Below are 13796 nucleotides of genomic sequence, written 5' to 3' on the forward strand. Positions count from 1 at the left end.
AAACGTCTTCGAACTGTTCGTGCAGATGGTTGTTGTCTTGCAAACGTCCCCATCTGTTGACTCAGGGATCGAGACGTGGCTGCACGATCCGTTACAGCCATGCGGATAAGATGCCTGTCATCTCAACTGATAGTGATACGAGGCCGTTGGGATCCAGCACGGCGTTTCGTATTACGCTCCTGAACCCACCGATTCCATACTCTGCTAACAGTCATTGGATCTCGGCCAACGCGAGCAGCAATGTCGCGACACGATAAACCGCAATCGCGATAGGCTACAATCCGACCTTTATCAAAGTCGGAAACATGGTGGTACGCATTTCTCCTCCTTACAGGAGGCATCACAACAACGTTTCACCAGGCAACACTGGTCAACTGCTGTTTGTGTATGAGAAATCGTTTGGAAACTTTTCTCATGTAAGCACGTTGTAGGTGTCACCACTGGCGCCAACCTTGTGTGAATCCTCTGAAAAGCTAATCATTTGCATATCACAGCATCTTCTTCCTGTCGGTTACATTTCGCGTCTGTAGCGCGTCATCTTCGTGGTGCAGCAATTTTAATGACCAGTAGTGTAACTAACTTCCTGATGAGCTAGAGAACATAGCTCAGAATGGGATGACAATGCAGTATTACATGAATGCTTGGTGTCTGTATCTTAGGTCATATCCGAAAGAACGGACACCACGCATTCATATCACTGAGTCACCTCGATGGGCTCTGAAACCACAACCTTCAGTGCAAATGCACGATCACGTTCGACCTCTTGTGGGAATCTCAAACTATCGAGCAAAAGGTACGTGGCTGGGGACTGCGGATATATGGCGCTAGGGGGAATGTGGGTCAGCCGAGGAGGTAGCGAGATGGTGCATGTAACTGCGATAAGCACTATGTCCGGCTGGCGCTGTGGTTAGGGCAACTACCTAGTAAGCAGGAGCCCCAGGCTCGAATCCCGAGCCGACCGGTGTGGCCGAGCGGTTCTAGGCGCTTGTCTGGAACCGACCGACCGCTACGGTCGCAGGTTCGAATCCTGCCTCGGGCATGGATGTGTGTGATGTCCTTAGGTTAGTTAGGTTTAAGTAGTTCTAAGTTCTAGGGGACTGATGACCTCAGATGTTAAGTCCCATAGTGCTCAGACCCATTTGAAGCAATTTTCGAATTCCGATCCGGCACACAATTTCACTCACTCCAACTGACTGTGCCGAAAGTCCCAACGCAGCTGACGTGCTGAATACCTTCGGTTTCCTTTTCTTTCTCCTCCCCTCCACCTTCAATTTGCATAAAATGCGGTAAACTCAGTTTCTTGTGCCGTGTGTGTACCAATGCCGTTACCTCCTTTTCCTGTTCCAATCACGAATGTTTCGTGGCAATAACGTTTGCTGGTATGCCTCTGCATAATTCTGTCTAATATTTGGATTCATCACCTTTTTGAGAGATGACACAGGAGGAAGGAATAGGATTCACCTGCCCCTCTCGCCCACTGCGTGCGAACTATTATGCTGTAAAAATGTAGAAAATTTAACATACTTAAATTTTGTACTGGGATAAGTTATTGATAGAGGTCACGGTTTTCGAGTTACTCAAGATAGATGCATTAAAGGTCACCTTTGTATGTTTTCTTCCATAATTCGAAAACTATGGCCTCTAGCAGAGAAGCATCCTGGTACAAAGTTTAGCTACATTAAACACCCGGTTCATTTTTTTTTTTTTTTTTTTTTTTTGTAGGTCTGATGATACACACATAGCAAGCGAGAGAATATGAAAATCTTGTGCATAGTGTTTGAAAGTGTTGCAGGTTGCATAAAACCCAGCCGTAGCAGCATGTGAATCACACTGTATTGGTTGTCTCAGGTGAAGAGAAGCTGAAATAAACCAGAAACTTACCATATGCATCTGTTCTAATCTCGTCAAAATGTTTGAAATCGATTGAAAAATTTCACACACAGAAAACTAAAAAGCAGAACGTAGTTATTTCAATAAAAAATTTTAATAAAACACTTTCTCTAACGGGATGAAAGGTATAAAATAATTTCTCCTAGTCGCTTACTGATCCCCAACCTCATATCAATAATCATGAAAATGTATGCCTGTGAATTTTTAATTGCTATGACAATACTAGTAAAATTTAAAAAAAAATGCATTTCAATAGATAATAGTAAGGAGTGTAGACAGTAGCGATCGTTGAGAACAAATCACACATGAGTTCCTCTCATTTACAGTGAAATTAAACTGTTAGTGACTTACGTGGGCCACTCATGCATCAGTTAGTTATCTATTGACTGCGACCCACGTTTCTTGTGTTAAATTTTCATGTTTTGTGATAGTAACTAAAACTTCACAAGTGCAAATTTTCAGGTCTATCTGTGTGGGGTTAGGAATCAGTATGAGGCATTTTATACTCTTTAGTCCGTTTTAGAAACGTCTAACATTAAAAAGGTTATCTTTTAAATAATGATTTTTTCGTAAACCTTGGAAGTTTTATGCCTTTGATTTCTTTCCAAACAAGATTGCGCTGCAGAAAGTATCTAGATGTTGCTATGATCACAGCGTTTTGGTCACTTCTTATATACCTAGAACTGTCCACACCAGTAGCTCAGAGGTGAGCGTCTCTGGCTGCTAAGCGCTAAGTGGAGCACTCTGGTTCGATTTCCGGTACTGCCAGCGATTTTTTCTTGCTAGGACTGGCACATGTGCACTCACCCTCATGATGACAATTGAAGCACTACTCGACCGATTAGTGGCGGCTCCAAGGTCAAGAAAGCCGACACTGTAGGGACAGCGGTGTGCTGACTCCATGATCCTCCATACTGCATCCATTGGCAGAGGAGGCAGGGAGGACGGTCGGTACCGATTGGCCCATCAGGGATAGGACACGGAGCTTAGGCATTGATTGGACATAATTAGAGTCACAGCAGCAGTCATTTTGACCAATTACGAGGGCTGTTTGGAAAGCAAGTTCTGATTGGTTGTAAAATGCAAACCACAGTGCAAATAAAAAATGTTTTATTTGACACAGTTACAACTTCCAGCTGCTTCTGTACATAGTCACCGCTCCGACTTAAACGTTTGTTGTAGCGCAGTAGCAACTTCCCAATACCCTCGTCATAGAAGGCAGTCGCGTGCTCTTTCTACCACTTCTCTACGTTGGTCTGCAGTTCGTCTTCTGTGGCAGAATGGTGTCTTGATAGCTGTCGGTTCATGTGTGCAGAGATGAGCATCAGAGACAGCCAAGTTCGGGCTGCATAGTGGGTAATCAAACACATTCCATCAGAAACGCTGCAGGGGCGTCCGCATTGCCCCTGCAATGTGCGGCTGAAAATTATCGTGCATCTTTATGTGCTCACTGCGTTCTCAGAGCTGAAAAGAGCGACGTAAGAAGATCGACAGGCATACTATAGACACTGCCCAACCACCTCCGTGCCGCACTTCATCGGTATTTCACTGTTTCCATTTAGTGACTTATCTGACCTTACCTTGCCAATAGCCCTCTATAGCCACCTATGTTGCCTGAGAGCACAAAAATGCTACGTTGCGTAGCCACTCAGTACAGTGGATGCTAAAGCTTGTAATGTTTATTGCTTCGCGATATACTTAAAGTGTCAAGTTTTGTGTCAAGTCGTGATACAAACAGGGTGCTTCAGTTGAGCTGTTCATCTCAAATATTTCCGGAATCAGTTAACATATTATAATTATGTTTCACTCAAATAAATTATTAAAAAGTCCTCAGTAAACGACGTATACCCTCTCTTCATATCTACATTAATTACAGAAACAGAAGAAAGTGGGATAATGTGACAAGACTGGAAAAAGTGGTCACTGCATATTTTTGGTCTGAACGGTGCTAGTGTCTGCATAGAATTGGTCAGACTAATTCTAATTTACACTATCAGTGTTGTCAGTGAGTCTGAAAAAGAAGGCTTCTTCCGTTAACTGTTCTGATTTTCAGTCTTCTGATGCTAAGTAAGCCATTAATTTTGTATCTAACGTATAGTTGTAATATTTTCTTTAACAATATCAATCTTTAAACAACTCCTTTTGACTTACAAGTGTAGTTAGTTGTTGTTTCTTTCGGGTGATAGTTGCACTTGCGAACCACTAACGCCGACATGGATTTTGAAAGGGAGAAGTGAGCAACCTATTAGTCGAGAAAAGTGGCCAACGTATTTACCACAATAAGACTTATTAACTTCCACCTATCACGCATAATACTACACACTAGATTGACTTCTAAGCCATTTCATAGACGAAGCTATCATCCGTCATTCTATCCCTTTGTGACGATTTTGAATTGATAGATTTAATTTATTTAAAGAAGTCTCTGTACTGTTATGTTCGGCCTAAGATTTATTTTATTTAAAACCGTCTCTGTACTGTTATGTACGGTCTAATACAAAAATCCGTTTGAAAACGTTCTGCTCAAGCCGTTAGGCATTGTTTCAAATACTGGAGCATCTAGATGCCTAGAAAATATATCTGTGAATCAGAACGGCAAACATGGGATCCTGTCGCGATGCCTCTGGCCATATCACCCTCTATAAGTAGGGAACCCCCCTCCCCCCCCCCCCCCCCCCCCCCCATGAACCATAGACCTTGCCGTTGGTGGGGAGGCTTGCGTGCCTCGGCAACACAGATAGCCGTACCGTAGGTGCAACCTCAACGGAGGGGTATTTGTTGAGAGGCCAGACAAACGTGTGGTTCCTGAAGAGCGGCAGCAACCTTTCCAGTAGTTGCAGGGGCAACAGTCTGGATGATTGACTGATCTGGCCTTGTAACACTAACCAAAACGGCCTTGCTGTGCTGGTACTGCGAACAGCTGAAAGCAAGGGGAAACTACGGCCGTAATTTTTCCCGAGGGCATGCAGCTTTACTGTATGGATAAATGATGACGGCGTCCTCTTGGGTAAAATATTCCGGGGGTAAAATAGTCCCCCATTCGGATCTCCGGGCGGGGACTACTCAGGAGGACGTCGTTATCAGGAGAAAGAAAACTGGCGTTCTACGGATCGGAGCGTGGAATGTCAGATCCCTTAATCGGGCAGGTAGGTTAGAAAATTTAAAAAGGGAAATGGATAGGTTAAAGTTGGATATAGTGGGAATTAGTGATGTTCGGTGGCAGGAAGAACAAGACTTTTGGTCAGGTGAATACAGGGTTATAAATACAAAATCAAATAGGGGTAATGCAGGAGTAGGTTTAATAAGGAATAAAACAATAGGATTGCGGGTAAGCTACTACAAACAGCACAGCGAACGCATTGTTGTGGCCAAGATAGACACGAAGCCCACGCCTACCACAGTAGTACAAGTCTATATGCCAACTAGCTCTGCAGATGACGAAGAAATTGAAGAAATGTATGATGAAATAAAAGAAATTATTCAGATAGTAAAGGGAGACGAAAATTTAATAGTCATGGGTGACTGTAATTCAGTAGTAGGAAAAGGGAGAGAAGGAAACGTAGTAGGTGAATATGGATTGGGGATAAGAAATGAAAGAGGAAGCCACCTGGTGGAATCTTGCACAGAGCACAACTTAATCATAGCCAACACTTGGTTCAAGAATCATAAAAGAAGGTTGTATACATGGAAGAAGCCTGGAGATACTGACAGGTTTCAGATAGATTATATAATGGTAGGACAGAGATTTAGGAACCAGGTTTTAAATTGTAAGACATTTCCAGGGGCAGATGCAGACTCTGACCACAATCTATTGGTAATGAACCGTAGATTAAAACTGAAGAAACCGCAAAAAGGTGGGAATTTACGGAGATGGGACCTGGATAAACTGTCTAGAGCAGAGGTTGTACAGAGTTTCAGGGAGAGCATATTGGAACTATTGACAAGAATGGGAGAAAGAAATACAGTAGAAGAAGAATGGGTAGCTTTGAGGGATGAAGTAGTGAAGGCAGCGGAGGATCAAGTAGGTAAAAAGACGAAGGCTAGTAGAACTCCTTGGGTAAAAGAAGAAATATTGAATTTAATTGATGAAAGGAGAAAATATAAAAATGCAGTAAATTAAGCAGGCAAAAAGGAATACAAATGTCTCAAAAATGAGATCGACAGGAAGTGCAAAATGGCTAAGCAGGCATGGCTAGAGGACAAATGTAAGGATGTAGAGGCTTATCTCACTAGGGGTAAGATAGATACTGCCTACAGGAAAATTAAAGAGACCTTTGGAGAAAAGAGAACCACTTGCATAAATTTCAAGAGCTCAGATGGAAACCCAGTTCTGAGCAAAGAAGGGAAAGCAGAAAGGTGGAAGGAGTATATAGAGGGTCTCTACAAGGGAGATGTACTTGAGGGCAATAGAAATGGAAGAGGATGTAGATGAAGATGAAATGGGAGATATGATACTGCGTGAAGAGTTTGATAGAACACTGAAAGACCTAAGTCGAAACAAGGCCCCGGGAGTAGACAACATTCCATTAGAACTACTGACGGCCTTGGGAGAGCCAGTCCAGACAAAACTCTACCATCTGATGAGCAAAATGTATGAGACAGGCGAAATACCCTCAGACTACAAGAAGAATATAATAATTCCAATCCCAAAGAAAGCAGGCGTTGACAGATGTAAAAATTACCGAACTATCAGTTTAATAAGTCACGGCTGCAAAATACTAACGCGAATTCTTTACAGACGAGTGGAAAAACTGGTAGAAGCTGACCTTGGGGAAGATCAGTTTGGATTCCGTAGAAATATGGGAACACGTGAGGCAATACTGACCCTGCGACTTATTTTAGACGCTAGATTAAGAAAAGGCAAACCTACGTTTCTAGCATTTGTAGACTTAGAGACAGCTTTTGACAATGTTGACTGGAATACTCTCTTTCAAATTCTGAAGGCGGCAGGGGTAAAATACATGGAGCGAAAGGCTATTTACAATTTGTACAGAAACCAGATGGCAGTTATGAGAGTCGAGGAACATGAAAGGGAAGAAGTGGTTGGGAAGGGTGTGAGACAGGGTTGTAGACTCTCCCCAATGTTGTTCAATCTGTATATTGAGCAAGCAGTAAAGGAAACAAAAGAAAAATTCGGAGTAGGTATTAAAATCCATGGAGAAGAAATAAAAACTTTAAGGTTCACCGATGACATTGTAATTCTCTCAGAGACAGCAAAGGACTTGGAAGAGCAGCTGAACGGCATGGACATTCTCTTGAAAGGAGGATATAAGATGAACATCAACAAAAGCAAAACGAGGATAATGGAATGTAGTCAAATTACGTCCGGTGATGCTGCGGGAATTAGATTAGGAAATGAGACATTTAAAGTAGTAAAGGAGTTTTGCTATTTGGGGAGCAAAATAACTGATGATGGTCGAAGTAAAGAGGATATAAAATGTAGACTGGCAATGGCAAGGAAAGCGTTTCTGAAGAAGAGAAATTTGTTAACATCGAGTATAGATTTAAGTGTCAGGAAGTCGTTTCTGAAAGTATTTGTATGGAGTGTAGCCATGTATGGAAGTGAAACATGGACGATAACTAGTTTGGACAAGAAGAGAATAGAAGCTTTCGAAATGTGGTGCTACAGAAGACTGTTGAAGATTAGATGGGTAGATCACATAACTAATGAGGAGGTACTGAATAGGGTTGGGTAGAAGAGGAGTTTGTGGCACAACTTGACTAGAAGAAGGGATCGGTTGGTAGCACATGTTTTGTGGCGTCAAGGGATCATCAGTTTAGTATTGGAGGGCAGCGTGGAGGGTAAAAATCGTAGAGGGAGACCAAGAGATGAATACACTAAGCAAATTCAGAGGGATGTAGGCTGCAGTAGGTACTGGGAGATGAAGAAGCTTGCACAGGATAGAGTAGCGTGGAGAGCTGCATCAAACCAGTCTCAGGACTGAAGACCACAACAACAACAAGTGGGGAAAAGAAGTCACTATGTAAGCCTTCAGGATAGTGCATACAGGTTATGTATCATATTTTTATTTTCCACTAGAAAATATTTGGTGTGATATTTTATAATACATAGATACAAAACGTGTTAGTGGAAAGCCTCTACCAATTTCCATGGTTTCATGAAATTTTCCCTTATGGAGTACACTTCATCCAACCCCCCCCCCCCCCCTAGCTGTCTCAACTTCGGTTTTTCAAATGGAATTCTAGTAATTTCTGTTGTTTGTGTCGTGGTTCTAAAACAAACAAAACCCGACTAGTAGTTTCGAAATTATTACAATATTCAGCACTTAGGTGACACTTAAGTTAGAATGAACAGCCAAAATCGCAATAAATTTGTTTATTAGCCGGTTTCGGCTTATGTAAAAGCCATCTTCAGAATTTTTGGCCCCCTGTGACTGGAGCTGGCAGCTCCTCGGTTGTGTCGTGGTACCACGATCGTACACTGAGTCAGTGTATGATCGTTGTATCACGAGACGACCGAGGACTCGCCACCACCGGCCATAGGGAGCCAAAAATTTTGAAGATGGCTTTTACATATGCCAGACCCGGTTAACAAACGAATGTTGTTACGATTTTGGCTGTTCGTAGTAGCTTAAATATAGCATCAGGTCGCTGTTTCTCCATTGACTTTGTTGTCTAAATTTATTAGGTGTCATCTGTTTTGAACATGCAGCCACTTACTGTCTTATTGGGAAGTTCATGCTGTTATATGGGACTGTTACGTCAGGTGCTTGGAGTGTGCCAGCCTGACAAATCTGAGAGTATCTGCTTACGAAAGCAGAATGGTGGAGAAATGTTTAATTTACAATTGATATTTAGCGCACTTGACTGCGTGTAGTTGGATCGACAAACCAAGGCATTTTCTTGATTACTACTACAGTTTAGAATATTTGTTTTTATCACGCTTCCACTTCCCACTTCCCGTTGACCCTTAACTCGCGTTTATAATCTCAATATTCAATTCAGAGCTATTCATAACTACCACCAGGGTTTCAAAACACACTGCACAAAAACTGCATTAGGTAAGAAAGATACACATCCATATACCATCTCACTAAGCTTATCGATCCATAATACGCGCTGTGATATAATAATACTAAGGGGAAGGTGTTACCACAAGTAGACGAATAAACCGCTCCATATTGTCACATCGAATTGTGCTGAAGTGGCAAAACTGATGAGATACCTCCTAATATCGTATCGGACATCCTTTTTCCCGGCGTAGCGCAGCAACTCGACATGACATCGTCCCAACAATGCGTTGGTGGTCACTGCAGACATATTATGCCATGCTATCTCTATAGCCGTCCACAACTGCTTAGGTATTGCCAATGCAGCAGTTTGTGCACGAACTGACTGTTCGAGTATTCCCCATAACCTTTCAGGGGGATTCATGTCGGGCGTCCTAGGTGGCCAAATCATTCGCTCAAATTGTCCAGAATGTTCTTCAAACCAATAGCGGACGATTGTGGCCCAGTGGCATGGCGCATTGTCATCTATAAAAATTCCATCATTGTTGGGATGTGAAAATCCATGAATGGCTGCAAAAGGGTTCCAAGTTGTGGAGCATAACCATTTCCAGTCAACGATCGTTTCAGCTCGACCAGTGGACCCAGTTCACTCCATATAAGCACTTCCCTCACTATTATGGAGCCGCCACCAGCTTGCACAGTGTCTTGTTGACAACTATGGTCTATGACTTATTGGCGCCAGCGCCGCACTCAAACCCTATCAGCTCTTACGAACTGAAATCGGGACTCATCTCACCAGGCCACGATTTTCCAGTCGTCTAGGGCCAACCAATATGGTCGCGAGGTCACGTGAGGCACTGCAGGCGATGTCGCGCTGTTTGTAAACACTATCGCGTCAGTCGTCTGCTGCCATAGCCCATAAACGCCAAAGTTCGCCGCACTTTCCAATCGGATACGTTCGTCGTACGTTCCACACTGATTTCTGCGGTTTTTTCACGTAGTGTTGCATGTCTGTTAGCACTGACAACTCTACGCAAACGCCGCTGTTCTCGGTCGTTTAGTGAAAGCCGTCGGCCATTGCGTTGTCTGTGGTGAGAGGTAATGTATCAGTTTTGGTATTCTCAGCACTCTCTCGACACTGTGGGTCTCGGAATATTGAATTCCCCAAAGGTTTCCGAAGCAAAATGTCCCATGCGTATAGCTCCAACTAGCATTCCGCGTTCAAAGTCTGTTTATTCCCATCGTGCAGCCATAATAACGTCGACACGTTTTCACAAGAATCACCTGAGTTCAAATGACAGCTCCGCCGATGCATTGTCGTTTATACCTTGTGTACGCGAAACTACCATCATCTCTATATGTGCATTTCGCTATTCCATGACTATAATCCCCTTTGTGTATGACAGTGCCCCCCCTTACGGATGATTGCAGAAAACGTAAGGGGGGGCACTGTCACAAGTGGTAAAATACCAAGGTCACAGGTGTCAGAGGAGTGCCTTTTTTAGGATGGGGAAGGGGGAAAGAAAACGAGTTTTAAGAGAGATTGGCAGACACACTCAGTTTGAGAAAACAGATGAACAGGAGTCAGATTTTAGCATACAGATTCCATTTAAACAATGTTTAACAGATAGTAATCAGAAACTGCCAGTTCATCTTCGGCAAAGCAGTTATAATCCCATTAGTATGCAGTATCAGTTACCTTTATTACACCAGAACATTCCAGGACTCAGAAATAAAATTGATGAACTACTCATTTGTATTAATGAAATGAATTCATCTAACCAAATTGACATAATCTGCCTCTCTGAACATCAAGTGACCACTGGCATAGATATGTTAGACATTTCAGGATTTAAGCAAGCTTCTTACTTCTGCAGAGTAGATATGGATGGAGGAGGAGTTGCCACATTTATTAAAAACTGCCATAAATTCAAAAACATTGACATTAATAAATTCTGTTTAGACCAGCATCTAGAAGCATGTGGAACAGAAGTAGAGTTGCATAACAGATCCTATATAATAGTAACTATTTACCTAGCACCTGCAGGAAATTATAATCTATTCATATACCATCTAGAAGCTCTTTTGGGTTATTTAACAGGAAGAAACAAAGAAATTTTGATTGCTGGTGACTTTAATACAGATTTTCTAATGCAATCTTCTAGTAAACATTTACTGCAGTTAGTAATGTTGTCTTTCAATCTAACTCACACTGTAAACTTTCCAACTAGGATTACTAAATCCTCAAGGACAGCCATTGATAACATTTTTATAGACAAATCAAAGGAACAAAATCATATCATAAAACCTGTAATAAATGGACTATCGGATCATGACATGCAGCTACTTGTTTTAGATGTAAATTCTGAGCAGATTATCAAGACTGCTAAGTCTGAGTACAGGAGAGTAGTCAGTTAACCAAAAATTGAGTGTTTTAGAAAACTGCTCAACAATATGAACTGGAAAGATGTTTATAGTGCCCATGACATGAATGAAAAATATAATACGTTCATGAACAATGTCAGTACCATGTTTGAAAACTGTTTTCCTCTAAAAGTTACTCAAATTAAACAGAAGTCTATAATAAAACCATGGATTACACAAGGAATAGAGATTTTCTGTAAGACAAAAAGGAAAATTTATCTGTCGACCAAGAATAGCTCCAATACTGATGATTTAGCTAAATACAAGGAATACTGTAAAATATTAAAAAAAGTAATTCAGGCATCTAAACAAATGCTCTACGAGAAGAAGATAGCAATGTCAGGGAACAAAATAAAAACAGTATGGGATATAGTGAAAGAGGAGACTGGTAGAACCAGAAAGGAACAGGAGCAAATAGCATTAAGGGTAGATGACACATTAGTAACCGATGGGCATAGTGTGGCAAATCTATTTAACAAGTACTTTATATCCGTTACTGATAGAATGGGATTGTCAGGATCAGTAAATAATGCCCTTGAATATCTGAAACTAGCCTTTACAAATAGCTTCAGCTACATGAATATGTCACTCACTTCACCAAAAGAAATAACTTCCATAATAAAATCTTTGAAAACAAAGCATTCTAATGGTTATGATGAAATATCAACAAAGTTAATTAAGGCATGTTCTTGTGAGTTTAGTACAATTTTAAGTTACTTGTGTAACCAGTCAATTATAACTGGGACATTTCCTGACTGGCTAAAATATGCAGATGTTAAGCCTGTATTTAAGAAAGGGGATAAAGAGATACCATCAAACTACAGACCGATTTCACTTTTGCCAGCATTCTCAAAAATTTTAGAAAAAGTAATGTACAGGCAGCTTCTCAACCATCTGACCACAAATAACATATTATCAAGAACACAGTTTGGATTTCTGAAGGGTTCTGATATCGAGAAGGCTATTTACACCTACAGTGAAAATGTACTTAATTCATTAAAAAGCAAATTACAAGCAGCAGGTATTTTTTGTGATTTGTCAAGGGCATTTGATTGTGTGAACCACAACATCCTTTTAAATAAATTAGAATTCTATGGTGTCACGGTCAGTGCTGCAAAATGGTTCAAGTCATACCTAGCTTACAGGAAAGAAAGGGTATCAGTACAAGGGACTAGTGAATTAAGTCATCAGTCATCATCAGAATGGGAAGAAATTACATGTGGTGTCCCACAAGGATCCATCTTAGGGCCATTGCTTTTTCTAGTGTACATTAATGATCTCTCATCAGTTACACTCCAGAAGCAGAGTTCGTTTTGTTTGCAGATGACACAAGTATTGCAATAAATAGTATGTCGAGTGTAGTTCTAGAAAGATCTGCCAATGATATTTTCATGGATATTAATAAATGGTTTGAAGCTAACTCATTGACATTAAACTTTGTAAAGACTCACTACATGCAATTCAGAACCTGTAAGAGGTTTCCACCTAGCATATGCATAAAGTATGAAGAAGAGCAGACAGAAGAGGTTGACAGTCTTAAATTCCTGGGATTACAACTTGATAATAAATTCAGTTGGACGGAGCACACCACAGAACTGCAGAAACGCCTTAACAAATCTGTATTTGCAATTCGAGTGTTAGCAGACATAGGCGACATAAAAATGAAAAAGCTTGCATACTTTGCCTACTTTCATTGCATAATGTCATATGATATAATATTTTGGGGTAACTCTTCAAGTCAAACAAAAGTTTTCAGAGTCAAAAAGCGTGTAATACGTATTATTTGTGGAGTAAATTCACGGACGTCATGTAGAAACCTCTTCAAAGAACTTGGTATACTAACCACTGCCTCTCAGTATATTTACTCCTTAATGAAATTTGTCCTAAATAATATATCTCTTTTTCCAAAAAACAGCTCAGTTCATACATACAATACCAGGAACAAAAATGATCTGCTTAAAAGCACTTACTTTAGTTCAAAAAGGGGTCCACTACTCAGGAACACTCATCTTCAATAATTTGCCAGCAGACATAAAAAATTTAGTTAAAAATAAAGATCAATTTAAAAGGAGCCTGAAAGACTTACTAGTGGCCAACTCCTTCTACTCCATTGACGAATTTTTTAATAGAAACATATGATGTATTGTATATATTCATACTATTAGTATTGTTATTTCAGCTAAAAAAAAAGGGTTGACATGTGCCACATCCACGAGGATCTCCTCAGCATGGATCTATGGAACGAAAAACTAATCTAATTTCAGTATTCAATACAGGGTTATTCAGAAGTACCTCAGGGGTTTGAAAAGACACTGCACGAAAACTGCAAGTGAACAGAAACATGACATACATCAGTGGATACAGCTTGTCTCCAAATTTCAATTCATAATACGCGTCGTGGATTAGTTGCACCAAGGGGCAGGTGTGTCAGAACATGTGCCGAATCAACCGCTCCATATTCTGTTATCAAATTAATTTATGCCCACAGATAGGCAACCGAGAAAATAGATT

At 41.0% G+C, this 13796-nt stretch overlaps 1 protein-coding gene across 1 annotated transcript in view; it reads left to right on the forward strand.

Annotated features, from left to right (window-relative positions):
- Positions 1-13796, forward strand: part of LOC124606141 (phosphoglucomutase-like) — a 92028-nt gene that overhangs the window by 18659 nt on the left and 59573 nt on the right. The gene's annotated exons all lie outside the window — the stretch shown is intronic.

This window comes from Schistocerca americana, chromosome 3, assembly GCF_021461395.2.
Source record: "Schistocerca americana isolate TAMUIC-IGC-003095 chromosome 3, iqSchAmer2.1, whole genome shotgun sequence".
Classification (NCBI taxonomy): Eukaryota; Metazoa; Arthropoda; class Insecta; order Orthoptera; family Acrididae; genus Schistocerca; species Schistocerca americana.